Source organism: Urtica dioica, chromosome 9, assembly GCF_054948205.1.
Source record: "Urtica dioica subsp. dioica isolate 48M chromosome 9, U.dioica_male_clone48M_v1_H2, whole genome shotgun sequence".
NCBI classification, from domain to species: Eukaryota; Viridiplantae; Streptophyta; class Magnoliopsida; order Rosales; family Urticaceae; genus Urtica; species Urtica dioica.
The window spans coordinates 15,043,480-15,059,325 of NC_142764.1; the positions used below are offsets into that span (position 1 = coordinate 15,043,480).

At 41.9% G+C, this 15,846-nt stretch overlaps 1 long non-coding RNA gene across 1 annotated transcript; it reads right to left on the reverse strand.

Annotated features, from left to right (window-relative positions):
- Positions 1-10,819: 10,819 nt before the first annotated feature.
- Positions 10,820-11,255, reverse strand: LOC149385209 (uncharacterized). Its single transcript, XR_016301151.1, has 2 exons — positions 11,120-11,255; positions 10,820-11,016 (listed from the first exon to the last, which is right to left on the reverse strand). It is a non-coding gene; the product is annotated as an uncharacterized LOC149385209 (long non-coding RNA).
- Positions 11,256-15,846: the final 4,591 nt, after the last annotated feature.

Here is a 15,846-nt window from a genome sequence, read left to right on the forward strand (position 1 = left end):
CAAAAGAAAAAATATTGAATCTTCATCTTCAGATAGTCAATTACATTATGAGGATCATGCTTCAAAATTGCAAAGAGTTGAAGTTGTTGTTGAATTTGGTGTCGATAAATTAGAACGTGATCCAGGTTTACGATCACAAATATGGAAGTATCCATTTGATAAGCGTGACGAAATTCGAAGAGCTAATATTAAGCATGGACCATATTAGCCTATACTTTCTATGTATCCAAAATCAGGTGAAAAACATTCTCGAAGTTTTTAGTCATCTATGTTTACACGCTTCTCATCATGGTTGGAATATTCTCCTGCAATAGATGCGATATTTTGTCTACTATGCTTCTTATTTCATAAAGAAGATGGACCATCAGGATCCAATGCATTCACTGTTAATGGGTTTCGGACGTGGAGTAAAGTGGGAGGGAAAAATTGTTCATTGGTGGCACATGTTGGAAAGGATCATAATTCTCCTCATCAAAAGGCACAACATGCCTTGTCAGATCTCTTGAATCAGTCTGCTCATATTCCAAACCGGTTCAAGAATTTTATATCACAAGATATAATAGATAATAGACTTCGTCTTAAAACCTCCATTGAAGTAGCTAAATGGCTTGCATACCAGGCATGCGCATTTAGAGGGCCATGATGAGTCTAGCACATCAAGACATCGCAGAAACTTTTTAGAATTGTTGAGATATTCTGCAGCTTTAAATGATGATGTAGCAAACATTTTGGATAAAGCTCCATGAAACGCGTCGTATACATCACCGAAGATACAAAAGCATATATTACATGTCTTGGCAAGTAAAGCAAAGAAGTATATCCGGGAAGAGATTGGTTGTGCGAAGTATTGTATAATTGTGGACGAAGCTAGAGATGAATCTAAAAGGAGCAAATGTCACTTGTATTTATATTTGCTGACAAGGATGGTTGCATAAAAGAGCGCTTTTTTGGTTTACTTCATGTCAAAGATACTAAAGCATTGACTTTGAAAGATGGTATTTTCTCGATGCTCACTCGTTATGGTCTTGATGTGCAATCTATACGCGGGCAAGGTTATGATGGTGCAAGTAACATGTGTGGAGAATGGAATGGTTTGCAAGCCTTAGTATCAAATCAATGCCCGTATGCTTATTATGTTCATTGTTTTGCTCATCGTCTGTAATTATCACTAGTTGCGACGTCCAAAGAAGTTTATCATGTGAGTTTTTTCTTTACTAAGCTTACTTTTATTGTCAATATTGTGAGTGCATCATGTAAGCGTAACGATCAACTTAAAGATGCTCATGCCTCAAATATTGCCTACTTGCTTAATATTGAAGAGCTTGAAAGTGGGAAAGACCTTAACCAGATAGGTTCTTTGCAAAGGCCGGGTGATACGCGTTGGACTTCTCACTTTAAATCAATTTCTAGTATAATTAAAATGTTTAGTGCAATATGTGAAGTGTTATTAAACATCATTGATGATGGAAATACTCATAACCATGGTGAAGCAGGTTTAGCTTACGAGACAATGACTTCTTATTACTTTGTCTTCATTATGCATCTGATGAGAGAAATTTTAGAGATCACTAGCATGCTTTGCAGATTCAATCTCAAGATATTTTAAACGCAACAACTAAGTCACTCCTTCAGAACCTTAGATATGATGGATGGAGCAATTTGGTTGAAAAAGTGAGATCGTTTTGTGGAAGTGTCAATATAGAAGTGCCTTATCGATAACGGCAGCACAACCGATATAATCTTTAAAGACCACCCTAGAGCGCATGAAGCTCGAGGGGCTCTGCCCCGTCCTAATCCAGACATCTTTGTTTGGGTTCACAGGAGAAAAGGTCATGATCGAAGGAATCTTCGATTTGCCGCTCACCTTCGGAACTGTCGGAGGTATTGAAGTCGTTCACATGGTCCCCTTCCTTGTGGTTGACCAGGAGTTTCCCGACAATGTTATCATTGGGCGACCCACGCTCAACAGACTAAGGGCCATCACATCCACATATCACCTACTGGTGAAAATTTCCCACCGATGAGGGAATTGGCGTCATGGCTGGTGATCAAACCCAAGCGAGGATAGGCTACGTCCAAGGTGTGGATGGCAAGCCCGCTGAAAAAAGGGTTAACACGATCTACCAGCTGGAAGACGACTACTTGTGTGATAAAAAAGACGCACGACAATTGGGGGAGCTAGCTCCCCGTGATGAGATCGAGAGGTTGAAGGTTGATACCCCCGATGATCTCACTTTGATCTTTCTCGACGAAGCCAAACCTGACCAGGTTGTGAAGATCGGTGCACAACTCCCTCTTGCCATCGAAACTCAACTTGCATCCTTCATTCGGGAGTTCAAGGATGTCTTTGCGTGGACTCATGCAGACATGCCTGGAATAGACCCCAATGTGATTGTGCACCGGTTGAACGACGACAAAAGTATTGCCGAAAAAGTACAAGCTAGACGCGCGTTCAATCCCAAATGATACCTAGCAATAAACGAAGAAGTTGAAAAACTTCTCTCCGCTGGCTTCATACGAGAAGCCAAGTACCCCAAGTGGGTGGCCAACGTGGTCATGGTTAAAAAGCCTAATGGGAAGTGGCGCATCTGTATAGACTACAAAGATCTTAACAAAGCCTGCCCAATTGCTTTCCACTCCCGCGCATCGAACAATTGATCGACGCCGGACATGAGCTATGAAGTTTCATGGACGCCTAATCGGGATACAACCACATATGAATGCACAAGCCAAATCAGATAAAGACAACATTCGTCACTGATCGAGGCCTCTATTGCTACAAGGTCATGCCTTTTGGCCTTAAGAATGCGGGAGCTACTTACCAACGATTGGTAAACCGAATTTTCGCCGATCAAGTCGGCAAGACTATGGAAGTATAGGTGGACGAGGGGCTATCGCGACCTCGGGGGAGGGCGTCTGTTAGGGGCCGGGCTAACTTTGTTCCTTTTGTTTCGTGACTCGGGGCGGTCGTCGCTTCGCTCGTCTCGACGACAGCTGCTATAATCGCCACCCTTTCACCCTTCAAGGCAGTCTTCAATTCCCATGTAGGTTCTGGCTCTCGCCATTAGCTCAGCCATGTCCCTCGGGGCTTTCCCCACGATAGACTTTAGGAAGTCACTCGTCTTGTCCCCTTCAGTTATAGCAGTGATGGCGTCCTTGTCGTCGAAGCCCTCAACTTTATGTGATTCCTTTGTGAACCTAGCGAGGTACTCGCGCAAGGTTTCGCCACTCTCCCACCTTATAGTCCATAAGAAGGACTTTGGCTTCTTTTGTGCCACGAGCGTGGTGACTCTGGCTAGGAACGCCTCTCTCAGCATTTGGAAGGACGCGATGCTGCCTAGCCTGAGACTTTAAAACCATTCGAAGCTCGAGCCAGTGAGGGTCAAGCTGAAGGCCTGGCAGAGGGTGGCGTCGGGTTGCCCCTGCATCAGCATCCACGTCTCGTAATATTGTATGTGAAAGTTGGAGTCGGACCACCCGTCGAATGGAGGGATCGTGGGTAACTTGAAGTTCCCGCTGGAGGGTCGTGTGAGGACTTGGGCGGTGAATGGCGAATAGGATGTCTTCACCCTGTTGTGCGGCCCATAAGCGCCTGCCCCCAACTCTCGTATCTCGAGGATCTGGTTTTGAAGGCTTTGGATCATCGTTATCATGTCCAAATCATTGGTGGGCCCGAGGGCCGGGGCCGTGGGTGTGACAACACGCCTCTCGTTGGACACTTTGTCGACAACGTTAGGCGGGTTGCGTCCCATGGTGACTCCCCCGGTGGTCCCACGATGATTGTTGAGCCTCTCCCTCAGGTCTTCCTCTTGAGGTTCCCTTCGGGATGTGAGGGGATCTCTTAGATTCCCATTCACGGTACCCACGACTCTCGGCGTGGGAAGATTGTCCGGACGTCGTCCTCAACGAACGTCTCGGCTGTCTGCGACATCTTCTCCTCGAGAAGGTCGGACGTGCACGGTGAATCTAGAGCATCCCTCTCAAGATCTCGAGACTGCACGCTCGTGGAATTTGCTTGAATCTTGGCTTCTAGACACGGACGCTCCAGGGTACCCTCTTGAGTGAGGGCGCGCCCCCTCGTGGCCGTGAGCGATCGACGATCGGGTGAACGACTGACCCGTCTCGAATGTTTCGACCGCATCGTCTTCGATATAGTCGTGATCTTGTGAATCTTCACCCTCACCTTCGCGGCCCAGGAGGCGCGAGATAAGATCCCTATTCACGCCGGGTCTTGCTAACAACTCAGCTAATCTTTGGTTTGCCTACTCGACGAGGCTCTCGCCATCACCGACGGGAGGAGGAAGGTCACGGCCTCCGCTGCAGGCGACCCGTTTGCTCATCTCTGGATGGCAATCTTGAAAAGTGTGTGCGGAATGAAATGTAGTGGAGGGAAGAACGAGCTGCTAAAGTCGGGAGTCCCCTCCTTCTAGCGCCAAAATGTTGTCGCTCGTTTTCGGACAATGATTGAGAAGCCTCAAACGGTTCGACCCAAGGCCGGACTGAGTAGTCGCGTTTGGGCTTGAGTGTGTCAGACTTGGTATCCCAAGTCGTGTCTTAGCTTTGGACATCGAAAGCGTTCGTCGGAAAACCTGAAACAAGAGAGAACACGTGAACTACAAGGGGGAAACAGAGGGGGCGCCTCTGTTTACCTCTCCGACGCTCAACACTAGGAGAATTGAGGTGGAGTGTAGAGGTGTTTAGAGGATCGTCGCTCGCGTTGAGTTAAACGAGTCAGCTAAGGCTTCAACAACGTTTCGGGTACTCAAGCACGAGGAGATTTTCGGTTACCTTTTGGTTAGGGCCGAGCTCGATATTTATAGAGCTTGGGGATGCCTTGGAGGTTGGACGGCTGAGTAGTCGGTCGGCCGTTGGCTGAATGGCCGAGTGGCCGATCTGCCGTTGGCCGAGTGACCCGTGCGTCGAATGGCCGAGTGGTCCGGGCGCCGAGTGGCCGAGCGCCTGCTGGATGGCCGAGCGTGGTGCCGCCCGGATGGCCGAGCGCCTGCTACCCGGATGGCCGAGCTCCTGCTACCCGGATGGCCGAGCGCCTGCTGGATGGCCGGGCGAGCTGCTGCCCGGATGGTCGACTAGCCGAGCACCTACTGGATGGCCAAGAGAGCTGCTGGATGGTCGGGTGAGCTGCTGTCCGGATGGCCGACTGGCCGAGCGTCTGCTGGATGGCCGGCCGAGCTGCTGCCCGGATGCGGACTGTTGTCTGGACGGCCGATTGGCCGAGTAGCCGAGCGTTGGGCGGTCGGCCGATCTGGGACTTCCCATTGTGATGCCTGGGGCGTCCGGCCCGGTGACGGTGCGTGCTCATAGGGTCCTTTTAATCCTGTTGGCTCGAGACGGGCCGACAACATGGAGTAATCTTTTTAAATGACCCTTCGATTTCTTTTATAGTGAGTGGTTAAAACCCACTTCCCGAAAAAATTGCATCATTGCGTTTGAAACTTGAATAGATTTAATAAAAAGAAATTAATTGATGTAACCGATTTGATGCAAGTTATGTGTGTGGCTCATTTTCGAGGAGACACGTATGATGCAGATACAAAAATTTAATATTCAAAAATATTGAATTCCCACCCAAAATACCGCTAAAAATGGCATATATAATTTTCTTCAAATATTATATACATCGGGGGCTAATTGTAGAGGCAGAGTTCGACATTCTTTAAAATGTGTAATTGGGGTGTCCAGCCCAATCTCATCAAAAGCCCGAATTGTTATCTTCAATAAAGATTTATTTAATTAATTGCCAATATTAATTATTTAAATAATTAATAACAATTAATAATCTGTGAAGGATATATTCGGATTTTATTTTGAATTATCCCACGAATTCCGAACAATTCAACCATCAAGGCGTGACGAAGTCGAAGTAAGAGATATTCGCGCCTACATACCAGGAAGATTGACAATTTCTTTCAAACCTATCCAAGTTATAAGACGACGTGGCATTCATCAAGATAGCGAAGAATGAAATCATCACACGTGTCACCAAAGATCTCGCACATCGTTAGGGTAGAATTATTCTCTTCTCACAAGAGAATAAGCATGTTATTTTTACGCACGATAGACCCTTTTTAGTTCGTATTGCATGACTTTGTAATCTTGAGTTCGTTACTTGTTTCAAAATAGACGAGCTTGCTCTATAATCTTTTTACGAAATTAATAAAGCTTGTTATGCTTGCTTTCGTTTATGTTACGACGTTTATTTGAGATCCACATAATAAAATCAAATCAAACACATTTTTCTCTTTGTTTTCTTCGTGATTGTTGAGTGCTCGGAAACGACATAAGCAGAAATCTCAATCTTGGTCAGACATCTAGGTCGTCTGTTGTATGATGGCTAAACATTAAATGGCCTAAGGATATTACCTTATCTTCTCTGGTCAAAGTGGGAGATGGTTGAGAATATTGCCCACTGAAGATAATAAATAAAAAATGAATGATTACTGAATTCAATAAGAAGTTTACTTTATTAGCATTTATGATCAGTGGGTTGTTTTCTAAATTAAAATCTATATAACAATTATCATCCATAGCCTCCGTATTAAATTAAATTACATGTTGGGCATCTAAGTTCCGGGCGGTGAGCTAAAACGTGGTTGATGATTGATACATGCCTAGAAAGTTGTATCTAAAATCATATATGTGGAACACAAGTGAAAGTTGATCATTTGGTGGGAGCATTCTTCACTTTTGGTAAGTGTACGGCCTGGACAAAATTTGGTTGTTGATTTGTCGTTGAAGTACCGTTACGACAAACTAACCAGGGTCGCTATGTTGGTCACAATGAGACTACATCTAAATTATGAAGTTATCATGGACCTCTAGGTCATATTACCAAACTCTTTGACTCATTCGTTAAAGGTTACTGAGACGCCGGGATACTTATGTCTTGGGAGTTCGGGATATGATATGAGCATAAGATGATTCACATAAACGGAATCGAGCCTTCCTGAAAGAAAGTCAATGTTCACTCACCTAAGGTTTGATTCCATAACCGATTGATTGCACGCACTTTTGTTGTAAGTAACATACGAAAGAATCTTTTGTTGGGGAAATAATGATGCTTAGAGCTCATATGCGAAAAATTGATCTTTTTCGATACGAGTTGAAACTGGAGGATTCTGATCACGTACTGACTATATCAGTGGACACTCTTATGATGAGTAAAATATAATTCTAGTAAAAAGAAGAGTGGAGTTTTTGATTATTTTTTGGAGTATCAACAAGATTGAAGAAACGATTGAAAAAGAGAAATGACTGTTTCGTCTTTTTAATCGGATTTGTATGAGCTTCTGTTACTAGGTCGATAGTCCCCGATTCGGCTATGGTAAAGATGGATAAGAACTCTCGAGTAATAATATTTATTATTATTACAATCTCACAGTTGTAATATGATTAGCAACATTCATTCATAAATTATTCTATCTGCTTATTTATTGTAGAATTAATTATTTATTGTTGGATCAAGTAAATAACTAATTGAATTTTAAGTTAGACCTTGTGAATACTGTAAAATTTGAATTCCTAGGCCCAGTAATTATATATGTGGACGCCTAATTTGGGAAAATATACCCAATATTTACTCTTTAATTATTTAAATAAAAGAGAGAATATATGGAAAGATATTATCTCTGTATTTAAAAAGGAAATAAGATATTGCATTTTATTCTCATTTAAATATATTTCTAGTTTAAAAGGAAAATATAATATCTTGGATTTTGATCTTATGGATGAGAGAAAAAGTAGGATATGTAGTCAATATTCAATGGTTGATGCTTAACTACTTTAAAGAAGTAAATATAAGAGAATTATATATTCTGAAAACTACCAAGAATATCTCCGTTCTACCACTATAAATAGAAGTTATGGAGAACACAAAAAATACACCAAGAAAGAGGAAAAATTTGTCCATCACAAACTTGAGTGGGTCTAATTTTTTTCTCCTCTCCTCCCTCCCTCGGAATTCGTTATTCGAATCCCATAAACAAGTAACGACCAGAATTCCTAAATCAGTAGTCGTAGTGAGATAACCAGTGAGCCCACACTTTCTTCTTATTCCATCCGGAGATTACGTTTAGGAAGATTACGGTATCATACTTGGAGATCCAAACAACGAAGAGTCCTATCATCGTTCCCTAAGATTCAGAATCATTATCGGAGATCATATCGGAGCTAAAGCTTGAAGAATCGAGTGGTTGGAGCTCAGACCGCGATCTTGAAGAACTAGATTGAAGAATCAGTACCTAAGCCCAAATCTATATGTTCTCTTAAACCACGGCCACTTATCAGTTGCTGAAAATATTGCTCTCATGCTTATTTAATTCAATTAGCAAATCTAATCTTATTTATAATCGTATAATAATTAGCTAGTTGCAATTTATTATATTCCGCACGGTTATAGGGATGCATAATTCCCAACAGTTCTCTCTGCGCATCCGACTTATTTTATGTCCATCTTTAAAATGGAGGTGGGAGTCGCCGATGACATCGAGAAGGTTATAAAGAGATTCTTCTGGGTAGGGTATGAGGATGGCTGTTTTCGAGCTTACCTAAAGATAAAGGTGGTTTGGGTTTTGGGAATCTTTTGGACAGGAACACCGTCCTTCTTGCCAAGTGGTTGTGGCATGTCCCTCTCAAAGAAGATGCTATGTGGCATAAGGTTATCAGATCTATTTACGGGCTTCATCAAAATGGGTGGGACCCGGGAGACTCGGTTGATCGTACGTTTCGCAGCCCGTGGCGGTCAATATCGTTTGCCGATAGGATTTCCTTTGCCGATGTTCGTGGAATGTTTTCGACCGGTTAGTGGTGTGCTTTTGGGAGGATATATGGTCTGGAAATATTTGCTTCTAGGAGCGGTTTCCGAGTCTGGCTAGATTATGCTCGTTGCAGCTCCCTCTTAAACAGGTTCACGTCTACCTCTCTAGTTTCTCCAGGTCAGGTGGATTGGGATCTTCACTTTCCCATAAACTTGACAAACAAGGAGTCGATCGAAGCTGTTGATTTGATGGGGGTGGTGGATTCGCTTAAACTTTGTGAGTGAATTGAAGACCGTCGTGTGTGGCTTGGTGACGAGGCTGAGTTTTCAGTTAAGTCGATGACCGTTGATCTCTCTCTCGCTGCCTCTTCAGTCCATGTTCCCTTTTTCGAGGCTGTGTGAAAATCTCCAGTTCCGAGCAAGGTCCAAATTTTTGGCCGGCTGGTGGCTCTTAAGAGAGTGAACACGGCCGATTGCATCCAAAAGCTTAACCCCCACACCTCGCTTATGCCGAACATATGTTCCTTATCTCTCGAAGCGAGTGAGGATGTTGAACATCTCTTCCTCGGGTGTTGTGTAGCTACTGAAGTTTGGCGTTGGCTGTTTCACAAGTTGGATCCCGTTTCTTGGCCCGTCTCTATCGAGGAGCTGTTGCTGGCTCATGATTCGCATGGGCGAAGTTATAAGTGGATTTTGGCAACGAAGAACGGAGTGCTGATGGGTCTATGGTGTTTATGGAATACGAGGAATAAGCTGACCTTCAATGATGGAGTTTGGAATCTGAACAGTTTGACTGACAATATCAACCACTTCATCGCCTTGTGGCTTTTTTTGTCCTGTAATGATTTTAAAGCCTTTTTCTTTAGAAGTTTTGGGTTGGGATTGGGCCAGTGCTTTGTAACCCTCTCTGCGTAGGGGTTTGTTATTGTTTTGGTGCCGGCTAGGTCGAGCCACGGCTTGTTGGTCTGTTTTTGCTTTTGTTTGGGGTTTTTGGTTTTTGTATTACTTTTCGGCTTTGCCGAGTTCTCCAATAAAAGTCCTGATGTTTCTTTAAAAAAAAAAAATCATTTGTCATTTGTACGTTTTAGTATTACTATATTACCTTGAACAGATGGTAGAGTCCAATAACCTTGAACAGATTAGAGTCCAATAACCCTGAACTTAGGATGCTTAGTGTTTACCAAAACCAGATTAAAAGTATTACTATATAATATTACCTTGAAAAGATGGTACAACCCAATAACCATGATATTAGAGTGTTTAGTCTTTCCCAAACCTAATCTCTCATCGCTGAGGAAGCTTAGACTTGTGATTGGCTGAAAGATGAGTTTTATTAATAAGCAGGTCTAAACTTACGAAAGAGCCCTCTCTAAATAATTCAGCCCACGGGACCAAGTTGAAGGTGCAACGGGTACGGGTTTTAGCGGGTACACCAATACCGGTACCCGTACCCGCCTATTAAAATACCCGTTAACCCGTATCCGTTAACCCGGTTTCCCCAACGGGGCGGGTAACAGGTATACCCGCCGGGTGACGGGTGTCAAAATTGAGCACCCGCTAACCCGTTAACCCGTTTAAAAAAATAAAAAAAAATAATTTTTAATAAGAATCAAAACAACAACCTACTCATAATGATGTAATCTAATGTTTTCTTAAAAAAAAATATCTAGTTTTTTTCCATAAAAATAATTAACGGACGGATTAGCGGGTTAACGGGGCGGGTTTAACATTTTCGCTACCCGACCCGTACCCGCTAAAATACTAACGGGTAATACCCGTTAGCCCGTTAACTCATTTTGAACGGGTATTACCCGACCCGTTAAGACCGGGTAACGGACGGGCTAACGGGTTTCGGGTAAAAATGCCATCCCCTAGTTTTACCTAGTGTTTCCCTGCTCATAATGTGTGCATAACCAACCAGAACGTATCAAACTAAATGTGGTTGAAATCGAGGACATGAAGCTGATCATAGAAGTAACAGGTCATTCCAAATCAAAGGTAAAAAATGCACCAGCACTTTAATATAGCGTTACCATGTATTCAAATTTCAAAAGTTAATTTGATGAAGAGAACAAAACATATCACGATGACCGTAACATGTATGCAACAAACGCACACTTAACCAAAGATATTTCATCAAACAAAACTCTCTACAGCCATAACCAGAAGGGAGAATCACACTGTGGTGGTCTACACATGATTACAATGACATGAAATCGATTTCCTACCCAGATGGTGTTGACCTGTAAAAAAACAAATGAAAATCAGTATTCGTTGTCCCATCTCCCATGGTATGCAACGCAAAATAATTATAAAAAAATAAAATAAAATAAAAGATAGACTTACATCGGAAAAATACCATCGATAGTGACATCACGAGTGTGTATAGTGGCATCCAAGTCAAATAAGAGAGACTTAAGGACTGTGGGCTTGGCTTTATCATCAATGGTGATCAAGTCCACGGCAAGAACAGCGTCTTCGTAAAAATGCCCTCGACTCACGCTTACTTCTCGCGTGACCATGGCTGCGTTTGGTTGCGATTAAAATGCCCTCTTTTTATTTTTAGAAAAAACTAAACTGCTTATCTGGTGTCTGGCAAAACTGTTTTTACAAAAAAACTTCAAAAGCGATTTTAGATTTTGTACATGAGATGGAAAAGTTAGGATTCTTAGCTTTTGGAAAAAGTGTTTTTAAGTTGACTATACAAATTACCGTAATATCCTCGTACAAAGTGTTTCTAAGTCATCAATATGATATTTTAAATTCTATATCCTTTCGTAAATTGTGAGAATTTTTGTATCATAATACATAACTTTTCTCTCTGTATCATCTTTTTTTTCTATCTAAGTGAAACTTCTCCGTGCTTTGACTCTTAGGAGAAATACTTGGACCCCCGGAACCTTTTATTGCGTTGCTAGGTCGGGGATGACTGTCATAACAAGATTGCTCGGAAAAGATTTAGAGTTGGATATAGATTTCTTTTTCTTTAAAATTGACAAATTTTCTTGTGGACCCTTGTCTCAACCGGTTAGGGGGACTTGGTCTCTTCTTCATGGTAACGATGATTGTTCATTTTCTTTGGGTATTTTCTACTGATCATAGGCATATTGTTTTCTTCAAAGAATCCTTTTTTCCGGAAAATATTACCGATACCTTCAAGCGGAGGATATAATCCTTTCAGGGGCAGAGAACTACGTGGCCTAGTTTCACAAACCAGCAATTTCTTCTTTCGGGTGTGGGACAAAAACATTATTTTCAGAGAAGAAGGTATGTGTCCTCCATTTTTCCTCGAGTGGCAATTTCTGTTCTTTGATTTGTTACCAAAAAACCTTCTGATTTAGCCATTCGTGGAGGTCCTATACCAAACATGAACTTTAAGCCGCTAGACAAGCTGGTCGAGAGCCAGCTACGTCCCCTCCCGCGACCATTTCGGCTAAGAGTGATCTTCCCCTACCTCCACCGGTGGATGTCGTGGTTCCTGCGTCTGCAGCCTCCCATTCCCATACGCCAATGGTGTCGGCCAGTGCCGAGGAAGGGGGACGTAGAGAGAGATTTAGTCGTGCTGGGCTCAGATCGTAGTGGGGAGCACATGGATGAATCGGCTCCGATAAATGGGGGTGCCCATGGGCAAAGTGGACAGGTCGAAAGAGGCGCGGTGGTGCACTCTGGTCATCAGAGTGAGGTTTCATGAGCTCTAAGAGCTGCTCGCGCGATCGTGTCTTCGGGGTAGGCCGGGCGTCTTCCTGCCCGTACTTAGGTTCCAAGGGGCGAGGTTCGGGCAGATACAAATCGGGCACCTAGGTCCTCATTAGACCTAGTGTTTGGTATTAGCTCTTTGTCTCTAAGACTAGTTCTTGAGTCATTGTGTTTAATAGTGCACACACACTAAATCCTTGATAAACTTAAAGACTCTAGTGGTAGAAACTATCGTGGTTACTCGGATTCAAGAAGACGCGAAGGAGACAAGTCAAGTGGGCGTTTCAACCTTTCCAAAGGCTTCTCAACGTTCAAGCTTCTAACAAGGTTGGTACCGAGTAAAAACTCTTTATAGTTTTTTATATTAAATTATATGCTCATGCACTTTGTCTATGAGGTAAAATCGTTTTACATGTTTTAAAGAATTTTTTATATTCCGCCGCTTGCAAGAAGAGATAAATTATTCTTAATCCTAGATCGATTCCAACAAATGGTATCAGAGCTATGGTCAAAGTTTAAGCATGTGCATGTAATTTAATTTCAACTATGAGTATGAAAATTGTTTTCTTAATTTTACCCGGGTAATGAGTTTCCAAGAATTGTTTTTAGATTTTAATTAATTGCTCAGGCATTTAAATTAAAATGCATGTTAATTTTCAACACTAAAGGGATGCTATTAAAACACATTAGAATCAGTTCGAAAAGGTTTTAATTTTTGCATAATCAAAATCGTGTTTTGAGAAGTTTGAGAATTTTGGGTAAATTTATGAAGTAGTAATATTGTATTGCTTGCTTTATTTATTTACTCGTTTGTTTTATGTTTGTTGTTATTTTCTTTTGAGCTATACTATTACCTTTTTAATAGAACACATCAATAAGACTTAACAACACAATAAAACGTTTCGTTACACTTAAATCTTTTACACTTAAGTCCCGACCGAATTTCTGTCAAGTTTTCCTTGAGCTTAAAAAAAATCCCTACTGTAAAAGGGACGTATCTTTCTGCTCGGAACTTGGATTTGAATGGTTCTTCAACCAAATTAAAGGTATGTGAGTCTACTTTCCAAAACAGTTAGAATTAGCTCAATTGTACATCGGAGTCACCGTTTATGGCATTTTTACTCCGAGGTGTTCGCTGCCCGTGATTCAATGATTTCTTGAAAATTTAATTTTTGAATTATGAATCCCGGCTCCCATTACAAGAGTTCTATAACTCAAATGAAAAGATTTCCTTGGGCAAAAATGTTTTTTCAAACATAATGTGTAAGATTTAATAGTTTTGATTTTTGAATATTTACTTGAAATTGAGATTTTATAAAAAACTAGTTTGAATTTTGAAAAATGGTTTTTCACTTTCAAACTTGAAAATGTTTTGTCATCCAAATCAAATATGTTTTCAAAATATTTTCAAAACTATATCTATATCACTTATGTTCAAAATTTATTGCTCTTGAAAAATTAAGTGGGAGGTCTCCTCGTAGACTAGTCGAAAAGATGCAAGAAGATGTGTAATCTCAAACTTCAAGTGTTTGAATGAGTTAGAAGTTCACACTTCCCTCATGCACTTTCCCTAGTAGAAAATATAGGAAAATGTATGAGTATGTAACTTGTGCCATTATGCACTAACACTGCTCTTCCTATAAACATGTCGATCTAAGATTCAATTTCTAGAATTCCACTATATCTCTCTATACACTGGGAAATGCGTTTCCAAACTTATAAGAGAAGATGTGCCAACTCTAAAAACTAAGTGGGAGGGTTATACTTGTTGTTTACAACCCACGATCCCCAACACTAATGAAAAATGCTAGTGCCTCCAGACTAAGAGTCACCCTCGTGGCTCTCTCTTAAATAAGAGTACTCAGCGGTGCTTTGCTCTGATCATTGCTTGAAGAGCTACGTCCGAGAGTGAGACGATGAAGACATGGCCTCCCCTCGGCGGATTATTTCTCAAAGTTGACATCTTGGACTAAGTGATTGGTTACACACTTAGACTCTATCCCTAGTAATCTCCCTCGAGGCCCTGCGATCAAACGTTTTTTACAAGGTGGCTAGTCAAGATCGATGTATTGACATCTTGGCTATGCATTAATGATGAGTCATTTACTTATGAAAGGCGACTTTTTGCGGCCTTCCCTCGAAGGAGTAAAATGTCATTTCGTTCATAACACCGTTGGATTTTTCTCTGTTTTGTTCATCCTAAAAACTTGAACAAACTTAAAATCCTAAACCAAAAGACTAATCATAAACTTGTTTCAACTCTTTTTAGAAAATGTCTCTCAACCCTCTCTCAACCATCTTTTCCTCAAACAAACTCGAAGGCGAGAACTACGTAGACTGGAAACATAACCTCGACATAGTCCTTACCGTGGACAAGCACAAATGAGTACTCACTACCCCGTGTCCTCAAACGTATAATGATTCGTCTCAAGAGGACAACGACGCCTTGGCGGCCTGGCTCCGCTCCGATGAGATTGCGAGATGCTATATTTTGGCATCGATGAACAATGTGCTGCAACAGCAATATCGTGACAGAGATACTGCCACCGACATGCTCTACAATCTCCATGAGATGTTTGGAGGGCAATGGGGTCAGGCCAGACAGCAAGTAGTCTGATAGTTTATGAACTGTCGCATGAAGGCTGGGACTTCTGTCAGGGACCATATGATGCTGATCATTATTTACTTGAATGAGATGGGAATCCTAGGATCGGAAATCGATGAGGAGACCAAAATAGATATGATCTTGGAAACTCTCCCCGAATCTTTTGATACATTCAAGTTGAACTACTCCATGAACAAGCTAGAGTACACTATTACCGACCTTATGAAGGAGCTTTACACTGCTGAAGGTCTCACCGAGAAAAGAAGGACTCATGGAGAGGTACATGCTACTGAGCATAGAGCCTCCACCTCTGGATCTAAAAAGAGACCTCGCAAGGCCGAGAATAAGAACCAACCTAAGGTTCAGAAGAAGAAGCCCCAGGCAGTTAAGGTGAACAAGTCGAAAGATAACTGCCACCACTGCAATGAACCCGGACACTGGCGTATGAACTGTCCTGCCTACCTCAAAGCTAAGGGTAAAGGTATTGTACTTGTTACCGAAGCATGCTTAGTAGCTGATAATGAATCAACGTCGATTCTTGACTCCGCTGTTACTAATCATATTTGCTGCTTCTTGACTAGTTTTAGGAAAAGCAAAAGCTTAGAGAAAGGTGACTTCTCCTTCAGATGGGGTGATGGGAGCTCGGTGTCGGCGAAGGCTGTGGGATCTGTGATGCTGTCTTTTAAAGACAGTACTTTAAATTTAAATAATATTTATTTCGTTCCTTCCTTCGAGAAAAGCTTAATATTTGTTGCTCGACTTCTTGAGCAAA